This window comes from Melospiza georgiana, chromosome 6 (assembly GCF_028018845.1).
Source record: "Melospiza georgiana isolate bMelGeo1 chromosome 6, bMelGeo1.pri, whole genome shotgun sequence".
Lineage (NCBI taxonomy): Eukaryota > Metazoa > Chordata > Aves > Passeriformes > Passerellidae > Melospiza > Melospiza georgiana.
Genome location: NC_080435.1, coordinates 35,675,720 through 35,693,567, shown reverse-complemented (window position 1 = coordinate 35,693,567; position 17,848 = coordinate 35,675,720). Strand labels below are relative to the sequence as shown.

The following is a 17,848-nucleotide window of genomic DNA, read 5'->3' as shown; positions in this document are numbered from 1 at the left end:
TGCAGTGTGATATAATAGTACATATATAACTAGAGACTGGGAGATGGATTGATATTGTAACGATGGGTGCACCCCATCTCCCTCTCTGACTTTAAAGAACCACCCTATCCCTGTTTGCAAAATTGCTTGCAGAAGTTTCATATTTTTATTCCTCACAGAAAGGTAGAATCTGAAAATAAAGGCAGTCTGTAAAGCATGCTGACAGCTTTTAAAGGGTTGATGGACTCATATTTGACATATAATTTCTTGTGGTAGGTGGAGGGAGAAATAGGAAAGAAACCTTTGTTTCTGTCTTCTGTTATCATTAAGACATGGATTTTTAAAATATGTATAATAACCAGCTTCAAATGATATTTTTTTATCAGTACTTTAATCTTAATGCACAAATACTGTGTTTTAATGATGATCCCAGGACACTCCATAGCCATCGTAGGTCAGTGAGATATTATCTCAGTTTGCCTTTGAACTTTGATATGAGGCTTATTTAAGATATAATGTCTTGGATATTTTAACTGTAATATTAATCTATTTTTGTTTCCCTGATTTTAATGTCAATTTTTAGGGTAGTGTTGAGAAAATCTGTTTTCTTTTGACTAATGCTGGATGGATCACTTGATCTTTCCAAATCTCAGTACTGTGTATTAAAGATCAAAGTCAATATAACATTATTTACCATTCTTAAAAAGTTGCTGTAGAATTAAAAATATTATATAACTTTCATTGGATTACTAAGAATATTTGCTATGGTAATTCTCTGACATAACAATTTGATCTCTTGTCAGCCAATCTTATTCATCACTGATAAATATGACCATTTCATTTACATCCAGATGATGCTGTCAGTGTTCTACAACACAAACCTAATATTTTGTTTGAAAGAGACTTTATCTAATAGACAGTGTTTTATATGGACCATAACTAAAGTATTTGGTGAACCAGCTTTATTTTTAGTTTAATAAGACAGAGTTCCTTTTTTGATTACAAGGTGCCTATGGCACACTGTGGATAGCACATAATAAATAATGCTTGAGACCGTATATCTTGAAAGGCTAGGAAGAATTACTCTCCTGTTCATGTGAGACGATTCCAGTAGAGGTTCCACAGGTTTAGATGTAACCTTTCCTGCTTCTATACAGCTGGAATCCTTCATTTCATGTCTAAACTCTAAGCAGAAGTAACCTACCCTCCATGGACTAACTGTAGACTTTCTTCTCGTCCTCGTGTTAATGCATAACTTTTAATATATTTATTTTGTCCTTTAACCATTTCTCCAGTATTTTTCAGTATCTGAGCTCAGTGCTTGTTTGCATTGTTTCCTTAGGATATATATTTAAATTATATAAAATGTTTAAACAATTTAAAAAATCTTATATGCAAAACAGTTTGGGGATTTTACTGTTCTTATTGTCTCTTTCAATTTTTCCCCTTGGGACAAGTATGTAGGTAATAATTTGGGTTTATATTCCATACTCGTTTCCTTTTTTCTTTCCCCCTGCACAACAATTATAGGGGTCACTGTTTACTGTTCCTGTCTTAAATGTAGGAGAAATGTCAGGAACTTTCCTGAGAAATGGGGAAAGATGTAGATTCTCATTGCTAAGTCTCTGAAAACTATTGGCAAGTCATTCATAGGATGGCATAAATGACCTGCCAGTTTCAGTCCTGTAAGTAAAAACGTGATTCCTTGTTTGTGTATTTTGTTTGAATTATATGCTTGATAATAATTAGAATCACTTAGTTTCCTGTTTCATCCCCCTTCAAAAAGATATATGTTCTCAGTGTAATGAACAGATTTACTATTACCTTCTATTAAAATGGATAAATGCCTTAAACCAATACTTCTTCATGCTTTAAACTCTACCTGGTTGTTAGAGTTTTTGGTTGTTTTTCCCCCATAGATAAAAATCCAAAGGTAAAAAACAAAACAAAACCCCCACATATAAAAGCAAAGCTTATTAAAAAAAAAGAGAGAAGGTCATTGTTTATGAAGACTTAGATGATTTAGAAAACCTAAAAATCTTTGTGTGACTTTATGAAGCCTGCTTTTGATTCAAATAATCTATTTTTAAATCAGTATTGCTTAAGTTAAGAAGCTGAGGTCATTGCTGTTTAAAGTACACTTATGACTTTCATGGGATTTATTCACTTTAAAATATTTTGTAGTGAACATGTAAAATGAGAATGCTTTTTTGGATTGAATGCATTCTGTTTAGACTGCTAGGGTTATCATCATCTTGTTTAAGTTGTTTAAGAATGCAAAAAGTCCCTCACTTATTTTAAGATGTCCTTTCATTGATGAATATTTGTAGATATGATATATAGGTTTTGGCATTTTTCCATGTCCCCCTACTAAGAGAAGGTCCTATCTGCTTAGGAAAAAGGATCATTAAACATAGAAAATTTGGAGACTACACATTTTTTCTCTTTGTCAAAATACGATACAGGTTTTCAAATGCCCTTTGCCAAAGCATGTTTAATTTCTTCATGTTCTATGTTCCTTTTTAAGTACAAATCTTTTATCAATACTAAATTAAAATGAATAGCGTGGTTTAAAATTCCAAATAATATCCATGTTCACGTTCCGTCCCAAATAAGCTAGAGTGAAAGTTGGCAACATATTACTCTGTGATCTAACCAAGGTTAGCTGAGACTTTGAGTTCTTAATACTCAGCTTAGTATGGTAGTTATACTGTTTCATTCAAAACTGCTGTTGGGTGAAAAATCCAGCCATATTCTCAGGTGCACAGGCAAGGAGTCACTGAGTGCCTTCTTCTCTGTTTGAACAACGCAGAGAAAACAGAAGAGCAGAGCAATTTCCAGAATGCAAATCTGGATGACTGTATTGTTGTTTCTCTGCTGCATAATCAGTCAGATGAAGGTTTGACTCCAAGTTTTCAATTATTTGGAATTTAATTTAGTGGCTTTTAAGGAGTTCAGAATTTATATGATTAAGGGAGAATGTGGGAAGAAACACTGAGTCTGTAGACCTTAGTGTTACACCAGGACAGATCCTTTAGAGCAGACTGTCATGTAGAAAAGGCAATACCATGTTTTTCTGTCAGGTGTTAGTTGAGTGAGGCCTGATTAGGCCTGGCCCTAGAAGATCCTCCTTGTTAGTTAATTGGGTTTTTTCTGCTACCTGAAATATTTTCATTTTCACAAGCTGTTTGTAGGTATAGTGTAGCACTACAGTTTGCTAGGCTAGGCAGACTGCTAGATGCATTGTCAGCCCTCTGCATGCTTTGAGAACTCATCAGGTGGTGAGAAGTCATAGACAGGTGAGACAAACCCACCAATCATAGTAGGTCTCTGCCTGATTTGAGGGAAAAAGGAGTGCTCTTTGTATACAAATCATGGAAGCAGGTTGATGAATTGCACTATAGAGAATAAGATGTAGAAGGTTTTTCCTTTTCCAGAGGTTAGCTGCAGCTGTTGGGACCTTTGTCTGACACATTGCAGCCTAGATTTCAGATAGTGTATATCAAAACAATATGTGACTTCCTATTATTCAGTAGTGTTATCCCCTAGTTTTGGGCTTGTAGATATTTTCACATTTATTGATTTTGGGTTTGGTTTTGGATATTTAGATTGGGTTGGTTAGTTGGTTAATTGTTTGGTTTTTTTTTTCCTGAGAGCAAGTTGGACCTCCTGCAAGTAATAGCAGATATTAAGAGACATGATTTGCAAATAGTGGATCAATTGGACTATTGTCCCTCTAAGTCTAAGGGTTCACTGGTCTGTGACCTGCCAGTGATTTACATTTGAATCTTTGCAGCCTTGAAGAGTATTAGTCTGGGGTACAGAGGGTCTGCTGCCTGTTTCATCTTCTGTTTTCCCCTGCTTCTCAAATGGCACCTTAGAGAATGCAGCCTTAGAGATCAAAGTATTGCTGGACTATTTCCCCCCACCCCTTACATTATCAGTCAATAATACATTTCTACATGATAAATTACTCATTCAAGTGAACTTACTACCTGTGATTTGGATGGGGTTAAAAAAATATGGTTGGGATTTTTTATTTCTTTAAAGCTTCTGGAAGCCTGCAAATGCACTGCAATGTAAATTCTTCTTTCATATTTTTAGGTAGCATAGTACATGAGCTCAGTGCTTCTCAGCTTTTTATGATTATCGTTATTGTCCACTTAACAAACTTAAAAATGCAATGAGAATTGATTGACTTTATTCTCTTAGTAGTAGTTGTAGTAATCGTGATAGTAAATTAACAGCTGCCCCCTACCCATGAGATACTGAAATGCAGTCTCCATGTGGGCTCTTTTAAAGTGTTGCAGTTAGGGAATTAAGCTGGCTTATGAAAGAGATTAGACTATGATTAATGGCCTTCTGTAGTAAAAAGTACTGAACCAAAATACAATACCTTAAAATCTGCAGACCTGTGCACATGTATAATTAAGTGATGCAGAAAAAAAGAGAAATCAAGTAAAAAGATAATCATTTCCTTGCAGAAAATTTGTTCATAAGAATAAATTTAAAATGTTTAATAAAACTGTAAATATAGTCCAGAACCAGTATTATCACATTGTTTTACAAACAGAAGGAAATAACAGTTGTTTGTTGAAGACATTTCACAGGTTGTATTTCACTTGTATGCCAGCAATTGAGGCTGTTTTATAGAAATTTCTGCTTTAATTATGTGATAAGTAATTAGATAATAAATGATACACATTACATTACCAGAAAAGACTGATTGGCTGTGCAAAATGTGGTTGTGTACTCTGATGGTTGTCTTTACTGCATCCAATTTCAAAGTAAACTGTAAGTTACACTGGCCTGGCATTAATAGGAACTCAGGTGAATCAGGGTAAGAAGAGGAAACTGCAGCTTTGTTAGGATGAAATTTATGTTTTGAAAACTGAATTTAAGTGATATTAGAATAATTAATAATGCATTTATGCATTTATTTTACATATGCAAAGGATCACATTGAGTATTTGTTAAATATAAAAAAGGGACAAATGTATTGTGAAATAAAAAAGGATTAGTAAATTTAATTTGATTTATTTCCTCACCTCCATCTCATTTTTGAGACAGCTCTTTCATTTTTTTATTTTTTCTTTTCACATTTTCAGTATCTTTTCTTTAAAAATAAATTGTCAGCTTTTCGAGCAGAAGAATATGTATATATTGTGCATAGTAGTTGAGATCAGGGCAAGACTTACATGCAAATTATTTTTCATTGTATCCTTAACAAGAGATATTTAAACCAAATTTACTTAGATGCTGCCTTCAAATTTACTCTATGTATTTTTCGTGTTAATGCACACATAGTATTACACATTTGTAATATAGGTATAAAAACATGTAATGTAAATGTGTAAATACAGCCGTGTTTGTGCCCCACAGGCTTAGTTTGCATGAGGAGTAATTTTTTTCCCACGTGAACATTTCTGTGAGAATACTGTCTATGCAAAATTGTGAATAGGTGCCAGTTATCTATATTCAAGTATTGCCTATGCCTAGTTGCTTGTCTATAGATAGTTTGCCTTAATGAAATTTTTCTCCCATTGTATGAGAAATACAACCCAGAACACAGACGTAGGGAAACAATATGGTTTGCAAATACACGGTTTAACAAGAAATATATGCAGTTTCCCGACAGAGCTGTGTATTTTTGATCTAAATCCAGGATCTTCCCATTTAATAAGGACTATGCAATTGTACCTTCACCTGTCTCTTGTAATTATAGAGAATTTTTAAAAGCTAAGTTGACTTTGATAAGTGAATTAAGTTAGTTTGATAACTAACCTAAGTTATCTTGGTTAAATACATATAACTACAAATGTACAAGAGTTAAGCAAGAAGTAGATAGACTTATAAACTAAAGATATCAGTCAGCTGGGGTGAATGTTAACTTCTAAGCCAGCCAACCATAGCTTAGTTGCAGTTAATTATATATTTCCTGAGACCTACAGCTTGATTTTAACTTATTCTGTTCTCTGATCCTTCTTAGAGACATATTGTCAGGCTCTGAGAGGAAGGTTTTGAATTGAATTGTCAGAAGACTCTATTAACATTAGAGAGCTATGGAGTCCTGTAGAATTGCTTATTAAGTTTGGAGATATCACAGAATCTCAAAATCAATTAGGTTGGACAAGATTTCTGTCATCATCAAGTCCAACCAGTGATGTAACACCACCTTGTCAAACAGACCTTGACACCAAGTGCCACCTGCAGTCATTTCTTGAACACCTCAGGGATAGTGACTGCACCTCCTCCCTGGACTGTTCATTCCAATGTTTAATTACTCTGTCTGTGAAGAAATTCCTTCTCATGTCCAGCCTGCAAAGCTTGAGGCCATTTCCTCTTGTCCTGTCCCCAGCTGCCTGGGAGAAGAGGCTGACCTCCCACCTCACTACAACCCTCTTTCAGGGAGTTGTAGAGAGCAGTGAGGTCTCCCCTGAGCCTCCTTTTCTCTGGGTTCCCTCAGCTGCTCCATGTGAGGCTCACTCTCCAGACACTTCACCAGCTTTGTTGCCTTTCTATGGACATGCTCTTTCTTGAAGTGAGGGGCCCAGAACAGAGCACAATACTTGTGTGTGGCCACCTATCCATCTACCCATTAGGGAAACCACACTAAGAAAACTATGTCCTTTTTGTAATCAAAATTTCTAGTAGTTATTATTTTTCATGACCTAGAGAGACATGGTTATATAAATGTTTTCTGCTTAACTGTCCTCCCTTTCTTATTTGAAAACAATTTTCAAACAACATCTAAGAGAGTGTTCCTGAGAATTTCATTGAGTAGTTCTTGCTACACAAAATCCTATTTTATTAGTTAAGGATTAATTAATACAGAAACAATTAAGCTTCTGCTGCTAGTTATCTAATGCCAAGCCAGGGGTTCAAAGTAACCATAACCCTTGGTGCTGTTAATTAGTTAGTTCATCTAGATGGACCAGGTGCATTTTGCAGGAGCCAGATTTCCCTCTGCATCATCTTTATTCCACCATATTTATTTTGCACATATTGGTTGATGATAGAATAAATTTTATCTTTCATATTACACTAATTTTGTGATCTTGGAGTAAAAGTGTATGTGCAAAACTGGTGCCGGATTATGCCAAGATGCACCATTAAAAATGCCCTGTTCAGTCTTTTCTCACCTCTGCATGTTTAGCTTAATACAGACTGGCTATGGAAGATAGTTCTCAGACCAAAGTTACATTATTTAGATTACATAATATTGTTAAGAGCAGAAATCTGATATCCAAGAAAGGTTGGAGAGTCCCATTAAATAATTTTGTAACAGAATGTGGGTTTTGTTCCTAGATTTTGAAATGAGAACATCATTCATTTGTTCTGTGCATCAGGCTTATTTTTGACATGATTGCAGCTGGGAGATTCTAAGACATGATGGACCTGGAAAGAAGTGGGGGCTCCACTCATTGTGTCTGTAGAGAGTACAGATTTGTGCATGTCTTTGTGCATGAGGTTTTTTTTCTTATTGGTTTTAAAATAAGCTGAATTGCAAAAATATGATTTAAAGAGGCACTTGTGAATGAGTAGCTTCTGTACTCTCTGCCTAAGCTGAAACTCTTCACTAGATACTCAGTGCAAGAGGACTGCTCCTACTTACAAGTAAATCAAGTATTAGGCATTCTTATGTAGCAACATATATTTATAGTACAGAACTCTGTGTGCATATAAAAGTGTCTATAGTTTTGATATATATTCAGATATTTGCTTAATTTATTTACTTTTCTCTAAGATTTCCTATTAAATCATATGTCTGTGGGAATGCTGAGAAGGTCTTTTGTTGTTTTTGTTTCACAGTGGTTTTTGGCTTTTTTTAATTTTTGTGTTTAGTTAGCATGTTTAAAATATTCCTCCTTTTAGAAGCTGTTTGGCTCCACCATCTTGTCATGTGTTTATATCTAAAGCAAAATGGATGTTTTCAGAAAAAAAACTCATAAGAAAAATTGTGTTTATAAAGTTTTTAGGAAAACATTTGATCATTAGCTTTCTGCCATTTTTCCTTTTTATTTTTTTTAAGTGAAAAACACCATGAAGCTATACAGAGCTGTCTGTAGGGGAAAACAAGAATAAAAATGCTCTTATTTTCATGGACCTGAGACATTAATAGCATTACCACAAGGGTTTTAATTCTTGTGTGTCTCCCCTTCCATTTCATGGAGAACAGAGTAATTACCCCAGAATTTTAATTACAAATAGTGTAGGAGGGGACGTTAGGGTTTAGTATCATTATTTTATTTTATGGTCATGAAAACTCAAAGGTGTTCATTTAGACAAAGCACATTCAGCTAGTTACACTTTATTTTACCTCCTTCTTTCAAAATCTATAATTTTTTTCAATTCCACAGATTCTCACTTAAAACTGTAATTTTCAGAATATGATAACTGTGATAGCAAAATTGGGGACTATTTGTGAGCATGACGATATTAGAGATAGTGTATTTTAAGAAAGGGACTAAAAACTATCATATTTTCTGAGCACTTTACCCCCTTCCTTTGAGAGTTGCAAACTTGTTGATATGAGTAACCATAAAGTTCCTCTTGCTGATGATCAAACTCTCTCTTTTGGCCTCCCACAAAAGGATCACAAAGGGCTTTGAGCAAGAAAGAAATACCCCTTTTTTAAATGGTCATAATAAATTCTTGTTTTCCATGCCACAGAATTGAAAGAGTTCTACTGATTCACCTTGATTCCACATCCTTCAAGAGAGGGGTCCCCTGCAGAGGATATATAGTTGATAACTTAAATTTTGTTCAGAATTGCCATATGATTCCTGTGAATTATTGTGATATGTATCTTGTAGAAATCAACTGTGGCAAAGATCCTCTGAAAACAAACAAAACCTCTTAACCTTCTTTTCTCCTGCCAGTCCTATAGATAGATTAATTAATTTCAAAATGTGGTTTCCAGGGGACTGATTTTCAGTATTTTTACCAGTAATGCTGAAGCATGATTTCATACTTGGATTTAAATCCAAAATTAGTTTAGAAAATGTTTAACATGCTGTTAAAATAATGTGATCTGGCCAGCAATGTCAGAACATAAAAATCTCAATGTGTTTCTAATATCCAGGGTTTAGTTTTTCCAAGGTTTCAAGTTTTAGTCATTTTCAATGAAAAGTGTTATTGACAGAGAAATGGCAGGTCCCTCAGCACATTTCTATTGGCTGTTCTTTCCTCTGAATTTATTTAAATGACATATCTAATGCATATAATTTTCTGCATTTGTGTATTCTAGCCATATTTATCCAAGTTTATACTGAAAACTGGGCACTGTTGATAGCTGTGATGCTTTGTAATGTTAACAGTGTTTCTTCATCTTGAGAACTCATACTCCATTCAAAGAGCTATTTAAAAATACTGTTAGTTTTCTCTTAGACTTGCAGGTACATGGCCATTAAAAAACATTTTAAAAAATTAAAATAAAAAAAAAAGGAAGCATCAGTCTCCCGGAAGTCAATGGAAAATTAATTCCTATGTTGCAGGCATAGGATAGAAAGCCATAGAATTTCTTCCAACGATTACTTTTCATCAATTGCAAGTTTTCTAGTTAAAATATAGCATGTCATTCAGAGCAAGTTTATGGAGTGCCTGTAAAGCTCATGCATGCTGACTTTAAAGTATTCTATGGAGGAGGGCAGAAATGTCCTATTCATTTCTGTATTTGCCTTCTGAAGCTTTATCAGGAAAGCAGCCAGTGCAATGCTTCTTTGGACAATGAGTTTATAGCTATGAGGAGCCAAACACGTACGGATCTGTGACTGGGAAAGCATTAAAAAAGGGATGCACCCACTTTGCCTCTCTGTCTGTTAAGATTGATTAACTTTTGAAACTGGAGTGGCTTTTATGAGTTCATAAGTTAGATCCTGTCTAACGTAAAACAGTGTGAGTATTACTGATACCGTCAGTGAAGCATATTTAGTTTTAAAATAATAGACATTATCTATATTTTATGTCAATTATTTTATATTGAGAAGGGTTTCTTTTAGCAATTCCAATAAGGAAATTACATTATATAGTTTCTTTCAGTTAGAAGTATCCCAAATTGCTATACTTAATACTTCTCTAAATATTCATGCATTTTCTAAACCCCTCCTTGTCTCTGTGAAGTGTTGGCAGGTATTCATAGGATACCATGCAACAAGTTATATAAGAAGGATGAAAAAAAGAGAAATCTTAGATGAGGGAGGGGAAAATTTGCTGGTTTTAAAGAGGGAATAGGGTTAACATTTGATCATCACTGAAGGTTTTAGACAATACTGGACAGAACTGATAATATTCATGCTTTCTGTCTTTTTAAAAATGTGTCATCTGAACAATGGCACAGCCAATATGGATATCTAATTTTCTATGTATACTGCATTCTCTGCAACTGAGTGAAAATCTATTAATTTTTTCTCTTGTGTAATTTAGTATGTAACCGGCTCATTTTTTCTTTTTTTAATTATAAAAAAGTGAAAAGTATAAATGAAGCTTCTCAAAATGCATTACACTTCTTTGCAAATGTAATTTGAAGCTCATGAAACCTTAATGCATTAAATATGGAATGTTGTTTTTATGCTACTGAGAAAAAAATTAGAAAAGTTAAGTTTCTTCTCTATGTTATTAAAACTATGTATCATAGAGAATTCATGGAGGAGTTGATCTGCTCCATTCCCACAGTTTTGAATCATATTTTCTTAAAGGGTACTTATGAAACTATTCAGATTTTTATGTGTGCATATGAGAGTGTAAAATTTTTATAATACTTTCTTCAGGACTACATAATCTTATAAAATCAGCCACCTGTATATATAACCAACATTATTTTAGCAATTATTCTTTTGGTGTACACAACTTGGCTATGCACACATTCTGCTTTTGAGAGAAGCCTTTCTATTTATGAGTTAGAGCCTACACACACTGGTGACAGAAGGGCAACTAAAACAGGCAGCAGAGAATATTTTTCTTGTTTCTTTAAACATGATTTTCTAGTTTCTTGCTGTGAGAAATTTGCATTCCAAATTACATCTTTAGTTAAAAGCATGAAAGAAAAATCTTAATGTTCATACTTTAAAGTGGGCAGAATTGTAATTAGGTAGTTACTAAAAGAAGTGGGAGTGACTTTTTTAAGTGCCTCAAAGAGTCAAGGTTTAATATCAAATGCTAATTGAAAAATAGTATTGATTTAAGCCAAAAGAGCAATTTGTGCAAAACATCCTTACACAGTCTTATCTCTAGTAAATATTTCTCCTGCTTAGTTCTGACTTTCTAAGCCTTGTGGTTTCAGATGTAAATTGTTCCCGGGTATTTAAGTTGAAGCTGGGTTTCTCTGGCATGATAGTTTGTGTGATGAAAATGAAATTAAAAATGCAATCTCAGCTGAGAGAGGAGGTCTAAGAACTGGAGAAAAATGAACACTTGTGATGAACAGTAGTGTCAGTATTAGACCAAAATCCTCCTGCAGTGTACCAGCAGATAAAACCAAACATCTTAGAATATCTATTTGCTATTTGCTCTGTCAATTTTTTATATTTGTAATAATCTAGTGTGATTTGAGACAAAACTCAGAGTTGCAGTATTTTTTCAATGGATTAAGTTGACCTTGAAATGTCTTGGGAGAAACTGTAATTATGAGGTCAGAAATAACACAAAGAGGCAACATAGGGAAGTAGCAAAATTATATTCATCTTGGAATAATTGCAGGCAACATTTATGAAGGGAATACTACAAGTATATGTACTGCTTGTGATGAGAAGAAAATCATATTAACATAAACATGACTAGAAAAAGAAAAAGTGCATTATGTTGAGGAGAAAAGTAGCAGCTAATCTCCTTCTGTAATCCATTGCACTTGTTCACACAGTATTTCAGTTCTAGACATTCTTTTGCAGAAAGGGACAAACTGAGTTGGAATGACATTTACAGAATTTAAACATGGTTGGGAAAGATGACAATTTATGGTCTAGGTTTATTTACCTGATGATCTAGCTAAAGTTACGAAGAATTGCTTTGCTTTTTATGCACATGTGCCTATTTTTGTAAATAAGTATCAAGCGGATTATTAGAAATATGTCTCTAAAAGATGTCTCTGTTCTGTCTAAGAATTTTCTCTGAAGCTGAAATGTATAATCCAGAACTGAGCAGCCAGGAATTTGCTCAGGAAACCTCTGAAAAAGTAAATTCATGTTTCAGCATGTGCATGAATCCAGTATGGAGTGCAGTCCGGAGATACTGAAAATATTGAGAGAAATTCCAGTAGCTCGCTTGAGGCTGTGTATGTGCAATAAGTAGAGGTTTGCTGTGTAAGGCTGCTGTTGGAAGCTGAGCCCAAGTCTGACATGAGCAAACACCTGTCCAGAGCAGCCTTGCTTGGCTGCCTGCTGTATGTGTGGGATGACTCATGACCTTTCAGTACCTTGTGCTGCCCTGAACTTGTGGTTCTTGCTGGCTGTGTAGCCAGGGGCTTCCCAGGAGCTGCCTGATACCACAGAGCATGGCTGTGAATCCTAAGTGCATGCAGGCATCACCTTGCCTGTAATGAACTTAGTTGTTATTCTGCTTGATTTCAGAACTTCTCTCACATCCTCGGTTGGTCCTGATTTTCTCCCAGGTTTTTGTTATAATGCCACTTCACTTTAGGATGGATTGTATGGGAGCACTCACAAGCCTAGTGTAGCAGTGTGTTTATCTTGCCACACACAAAAAAAAAAAAAATCCTAGGTGATCCTATTGCTTACTGACTGCTCTCTACAGGAACTGATGTGTTCAGAACACCTTCTCACCAAGTCTAAGCCTTTAGTCATATGAGCAGCTAAAATAGCATGAAATTTTCAGATGTAGAATCCAGAGGCCAGAGGGAGTTTTAAAGAGTTTAAGACAATTGAGGAGCAAGAAGACAGAAAAGAAAAAGATATGAGATAAAACTGTAAATTGATACATTCTAAGGAAGTTCAGTTATTTGCTTTAGTGACTAAAATGTAGAATTGTGACAAATTAGGATGAATTTGTTAGATTAGATGGAATCTTTTCTGTAAAGTGTTTTTCTCTTAAGAAAAAATAAACCAGTATTAGACAAGTAATTGAAAAATTTAATAGAAGGAAAAAGAACAATTGTTACAAGAACTTCATGGAATGGGTTATAATTACACTGTTGAAAGTAAAAGAGGAAAAAGGAAACCTGACTAATAGATAAAAAAGATCCTTGGTTCATTAATCTCTGTGCAATCTCTTAGAACACTTCACAGAAGTGGAATAAATAGAGCCTGATGCATTTAAATATTTCCACTGTTGAATTATTTGGTTTGTTTTTTTCAGGTTTTGGTGCTATTTTGTATAATTAGTAGTATTTCTCTTCTGGTGTTAATTAGTGTAGGCATGTGTCATGCCACCATGTGAAACTTGAAACTTAAAACCATGTTTTTCAACCTTCTTAACATACAGTTACTCTAATTGGTGTAACAGCCATATCAAGTGCTAATTCTTGCGATCTAGCCTGCATTTCATCCTTCCACTAAATTTATGAGTGTAGACGTTGTATTAGCAGGGTGGCATGTATGGTGTGAGTTTGTGATTGCCATCTCCCCAGTTCTAGAGACTGTAAGAAGTGGTAATATAACCAGACAAAATATTGTCAGAGAGAAGGAGGGCAAAGAAATAAAGCAGTAGAAAAGTGAAAGGGCGGAATGGGTGAAACTTTGCTATGGCTTGTTGGAGGTCTCTACATGAGAGGAGTGGGAATGAGAATTGGCAGGACATGGGTGGTAGTGCAGATTTGGTCATGGTTTGTCTTCCCAGGAAACTATTTAGCATTTATTCATGGGCATTCATAGCTGCTCAGTGCAGATTATCTCACTGCAGCACTGGGGAGGATACGAATGGCAGAGCATAATCACCAAACATCTGGTAGATGCTAGGCTGCTCACTCAACTGTGCCAGGACTTTCAGTTTGGTAAATCAGAGGACTTGCCAGCAATTCTGACATGATATATGAATGCAGCGTGGGCTTATGCAAGGGGATTGTCAATAAACAGCAAAGGTTTAAGGAATTAGCTGATACAGGGTTTAGGAGTCTAGGATTAACATGAGCTACTCATGTGGTGAGTTAAAAGCAGTTTGAATTGTGTCTCTGGACACAGTGGTTGAGATCCCCAAGTACCAATCCTCTTCCTCCAAAGGGCAGAGTTGCATCAAATCTCTGCAGATTTCGTTGGGAACTGAGGGCAGCAAACTGCTCTCCAGTTGGAGCCCTTCTTACAGCCCAGGTTTCTTTGACTTTTGTCAAGGCTTTTAAAAACACAGTCTTGTTTCACTGAAAATGTACGCTGAGAAATTACTTTGTTTCTATTATATTTGTTATAGTTGGATGACTTTTGGGGGAAGAAGTATTATATTTTTGAGCCTGATTTTGAACTTTCTTATGCTAATGGAAATAGGATGAGAGTGATGCCTGTTGAAGTAGTTAATTTGCTTTTTGAGCAAGCAAATGCCATAACTGCAATCCTTAATTTTTATAAAACTTATTTGACATGAAATAAAGGTTGAGTTACTTTCCTTTTTTTCTTCCTATAGCATTTAAACAAAATAAATTACATGTATTCCTATTTTTATGCATATGTAAGCATATGTTCATAATTGCTTTAGATAATCAATCTCCTTTTTACAGCACAAGTTTGGATATAGCCAGGAGCATACACACAAACCTGGAAGCTTAATCTTCCTGTGTAATGAAAGATACCTTTATTGGATAGCTCAGAGCACTTATTTTGGGTAGCAGTTTCTCACTTCTGCATCCAAATCAGTTTCTGAACCTGTTATCTGTAAAAGGAAAATAAGTGCACTGTCCAATTTCCTTGACAGACAAGGAGTTACGAACTTTTTTCAAAAATGGTGGTCACGTAGGTAACAAAACCAAATAGATAATATTTCATTTTTCATTTTCTGAATTTTTTTTTATCATTTTATAACTTTTAACTTAGTGACCGTATGGATTTTAGGCTTTGACAGGAAAGAAAAAAAAAAACAACTTTGCATTATTTCTTTTCTACTGGCACCTACACTGCTGATCTATCTAATACGTTAGATACCGTGTTATTGTACAGCACAACCAATGGTTGCCATAAATACTTGATATTCCAATATACAAACAAGGGAAAGATTTAGTGAATAAAAGAAATAGATCGAGATTTCCAAACTGGTAGCAAGATTAATATTCCTAATAAAAAAAATCCTAAATATTTTGCTTTTAAAAATAATTGTCTAAATTTTTAAATGAAATTTTAAATTAGCTGTCCAAAATACAAGAATGTTACAGCTGAATATCTCAAAATAATACAAATGTTGCTCTTCATTTCAAGAAGAGCAGGATTGCTTATGTTTTAAGTAAAATGAGTAGAGATGCATTTATGTTTTGTTCAAACTGAATTTTCACTGGAATGTAATGTTTTTGTCCTAATATAAAATAGAGGCATATTGTCTAATTATTTAATGCATATATATTTTTAAAAGATGTGCTGTATGTAAATTACATGAAATATTCACCATGGCAGGGGTTGTATTTGAAAGGGTATTTTTGGTATATTCCTAAATTAATACCATTTAAAGGAGTTGCCAATAAAAGAAACAATAGTCTGTTTCAAAACCAGATATTTAGAAAAGGGTATCTTTATTTCTGAAACAGACAAACATATATTAATCCAGCACATGAAATTTTATGGGTTTTTTCAAAATGCGTCATAATTTTTATGTTGTTTGCAATGCTAAATGCAAAACCATATCTGGGCAAGGTGGGACTGGGTGAGTAAGAAGAAGATCATTCTTTATCTCTCCTCTGATTAGACAGATAATTTTGCCCAATAACTAGAGCTGTTAGTGGTAACCTAATGAGCATTTGTGTGTCAAGTGAGAAAAGTACCAGTTTCTCATTGTGAAAATCTTTCTTGTTGCATAGAGAAGAGTTCCTTTTTAATTTTGTGGCTGAATTATGCCATTGCTTTATTTTACTATGCCCATCCTTAAGAAAAATACCAACTATGTTAAAGTGACTTGGATTTTCATATGTTGCATATGTAATTGTAGCATTACAGGTGCAACAATACTGCCCTGGCATTAAATATCCTATTTACATCTGAAATCACGTGTATGGTTTTGAGAGTGTATTTTTGTACTTTCTTATGTTTTTTAGGGTTTTTTCACTTAAATTTACATAGGCACTTATGCCTGACTTGATCAGAACTATGCATATTGCTTATTGAAATCTCCCACAGAACCTGTTAGTGTGTCTTAAACCAGTGGAGGCAAGTAAATGTTTTCTGTAGTAAGCAGCACAAAACCATAATAATGAGAGCTGTGCAGTGCTGCATAAAACAACCAAAAACAAAACTAACCCAAAACCAAGAACAAACAAGCGCGCCACCCCCCCTCAAAAAAAAAAAATGGCAAAAATCTGGACAATTCTTCAAGTTAGCGGTTAGTTAATATATTTTCTATCTAGAACTGAAATATCTAATCAAAACTGAATTGTTTCATTCTTTTTATGATGGCAATTCTTAAAAAGTTTGCTTTAAAATTACCAAATACCTTGAGCTACATTTTAAATTACTAGGAGGTGTCCTGACTTAAAACTAAGCCTGCCTAAAAATATATATAAAACATGTCATTATGTTTTTAATTGTATATACAGTGATTTTTTTTTTATAGGACTATTTAATATGTGAGTGGACAAAATTTTTTTCAATACCTGACTTTCACATTGCCTTTAGAATAATTCAGCAGCTGATCATTTTTTATTTATTCTATAGAACGTGTTGTGCTTTGATGCCAATGAAATTCTGAATTAAAAATTATGCATATAATTTAAAACAATCCAGTGCAAAATACAGTATGATATATTATTTTTAATGTAAATATTGTGTAAGTGGAAAATATGAGTGTTTCTCAAGTTTCTAGTATGCTAGATTCTCAAAGATGTGGTTTTCATGCTAACATAACCATTGGAAATATCTAAGCTTTTCTAGCTTTTAAAAACTTATTTGTAGGGCATGCATATTGGTTTGCAATTAGTTTGACTTTATAATGAGGCAGTAAAAAGAGACTATTACTAATAACATTTAGTTGTATTTTATATTATTTTGTTGATAAGACTTAAATAGAATTTTGATGAAAGGACTGAAAAGTGTTGCCCCCTACACATATTCCACAAAAATTGGGATGAATGGATATCTGAACACAAAGCTACTAAAACCAAAACTTTTGTAAAATAAAACATCTTATTAATTCAATGTCCTAAAATAGACAGTACATTAAAACTTTGGGACACATTTGTAAAATGTATATTAAAAACAAAAGCTATGAAAAATATGTATAAATATTGAATTTTTATCCTGGACATCATTCTTCACTCATAGCAGTAAGTCAATAGGTAATACATTTATTGACATTAATTATGTTGTGTCCGTTGAAACTTGTTTAAACAGAAGCAAAGTTAGGATTTTTAGGTAAATAACCTTTGTTTGAAACCATTTGGTAAACTTTTAAATGTACAAATGCTATGTTTTGTACTCTCAAATTCTCAGGTCTTAGGTACTCTTTCCTGTAAAATTTAATTTCCATAGGCTGAACAATAATAATACAGTGTATCAGATAATGAATTTCCATACAGTGATGTGGGTCACAGGTCAAAGAATCAAGGTCATGTTCTGTTCAAGACCAGCTATTTCATCTGTCCAAGGTTTAGCCGAATGTTGCTTTGGTTGTGGTTTTTTGTTTGTTTGGGTTTTGGTTTGTTCTGTTTCTTTATTTTCTTTTTTTCCTTTTTTTATTATTGCTATTATGGATGTTTTAAAGGAAGGTAAAGAATTTCTGACAAATTTTGCCAAAG

At 34.1% G+C, this 17,848-nt stretch overlaps 1 protein-coding gene across 2 annotated transcripts in view; it reads left to right on the top strand.

Moving 5' to 3' along the window:
- NOVA1 (NOVA alternative splicing regulator 1) overlaps positions 1-17,848 on the top strand; it is a 139,202-nt gene that overhangs the window by 117,880 nt on the left and 3,474 nt on the right. The window lies entirely within an intron of this gene.